This window comes from Macrobrachium nipponense, chromosome 27 (assembly GCF_015104395.2).
Source record: "Macrobrachium nipponense isolate FS-2020 chromosome 27, ASM1510439v2, whole genome shotgun sequence".
Classification (NCBI taxonomy): domain Eukaryota; kingdom Metazoa; phylum Arthropoda; class Malacostraca; order Decapoda; family Palaemonidae; genus Macrobrachium; species Macrobrachium nipponense.
The window spans coordinates 46495024-46497523 of NC_087216.1; positions in this window are offsets into that span (position 1 = coordinate 46495024).

The following is a 2500-nucleotide window of genomic DNA, read 5'->3' on the forward strand; positions in this document are numbered from 1 at the left end:
CCCTATCAGTATTTATTGGATACCAATGAAAAAAAAAAAAAAAAAAAAAAAAGTAAGCCTAATTGAATCTCCTCTCCATCAGAGACCAGACATAGGCGTACAAATAGTCATTATTCTTGGTACAACAATACTTTCTTGATACATATAGCCAGATGTTACTTCTGATAACTAGTAGTTGAATTAGATTACTTGCAAGAAAAAGAATCATAATAAAAAGACTAACAAATCATTTGCCTTATTCTCTTCACCCCAAACACATCCCGGGCTACTCCTAACTCTCCTTACCAACCTCCACCGCCTGAAAGCAGCACTGATATCAGTTATCTTAAAATTCCCTTCACCGACAAACGAATCCTTAAAATGAATGTTTATAGAAGAATTTCGGTTCAAAATGACATTTTCTTTCATTTCCCTAAATATTTGTATAAACTTGTGTTGAACCCTTATATATATATGTATATATATATATATATATATATATATATATATATATATATATATATATATATATATGTATATATATATATATATATATATATATATATATATATATAAATAAATATATAAATATGTATATATATATATATATATATATATATATATATATATATATATATATATATATGTATATATATATATATATATATATATATATATATTATATATGTATGTATGTATGTAGTATAAGTTATCTGTGCAGTTTTTCTTTTACATTAGCCATTCTTATATTTAGCCCCTGTCATGGGTGTTTGCATTAGTGTTATTAGCCCGGACTGTGAATGTTAAAAAACATTTTCAGGTTTACAATGTTTTGTTTACAGTTGCATAGTTATACTACAAAAGTACAAAATCAACATATATACAAGTAATATATATATATATATATATATATATATATATATATATATATATATATATATATATATATATATATATATATATATTATTTGTATATATGTTTGATTTTGTATTTTTGAGGTATATACTCAATATATTCGCGTTGAGGATCAAATTAACTGTTTATACCATTCAACTCTAACTAAAATTTTTAAACCTGAAAATGTTTTTTTAACCATTCACAGTCCGGGCTAATGTACACTAATGCATGCACCCATGACCGGGATAAATATAAGAATGGCTAATTTAAAAGAAAAACTAAAAAGACATTTTATTAATGGAAAGAGGAAGATATGTATATGCTCATGGTATAACAAAAAAATTCTAAGAAATGTCTGTACATTCCATGGGAGGTTAAAAGTAAATATTTCCCATCCCTTGTGGGCCTCTTTTCCCTGAGACAGTCGAAAAAAAAAAAAAAAAAGGAAGTTTACAAAGTTATAAATGTTCTTTCTAAATATTTTTCCTTTTATTTTGTCAAATTAAAATCACAACTCAGACAATGCAATAAACGATAAGAAATTAAGCTCGGAACAAATTCTTAGCATATTTATTGTAAATTAATTGCCACGCATCCTTGGATTGAAATTGTGATAACATTTCCCCCCCTTATCTACTCAAGCAAGACTGAAGGTCTCTCAGCTCAGCTCCGACTCTTGCCAAATCTTGAACACTCTCACACACACACACACACACACACACACACACACACACACACATATATATATATTATATATATATGTATATATATATATATAATATATATATAATATATATATATATATATACTATATATATATATATATATATATATATATATATATGTATGTATATCTTCCCCGGGACACTACCCTATGTAAACATACATATGTAAACATATATCAATATTACCCATCTTAATTCAGTAATTGTAGTTAACTTTGACTGGATCGTATGAATTTAATAATATTTTGGTGCTATTATTGAATATTAAATCAACATTAATGAGCCGAAAGTTTTCAAATTACAAAGAGGGAAAATAAATGTGCCATTATACAATATAACTGGAATATAAGGCTTTCAATATTAGAGACCATTAATTTCCATAGGATAAAGGACCAATATCTTTACACAATATTTTCAAGTCTTTTAAACGAATGAGTAATTCATGCGTCATAAAGACTTGACCTGTTTTATAAAACGTTATTTTCCGCAGTCTAAATGAAAAGTTAACGTTGCTAAGGTTAACTGTAAGGTTAGTTAACCACTAACAATGCTGCTAATTCTACTATTAATGATGATGGTAATAGGTAAAACACTTTACATGTTCTGAAACATTCGAGATGATTCTTACTCTCATGGAATCAACTTAGGTTTCGAAGACATCCCTTTTCTTCTCGTCTTCCAAATATTTATATTGTTTTAAGCTACAAACCAAACTCTCCTTACACAGAAACAGTGAAACAAGCGTAACAAATAAATATGAAAGCCTTCAATTCAGTAGTGCTGACGGTCCAGTGTAAATATCGCTTCCCTTATCTGGAAATTGAGTGCATCTAAAGAGCATCTTGTGAATTTAATTAAGACAACTCGCTAAGGATTAGCGTTAAGTTACTAAAATTAT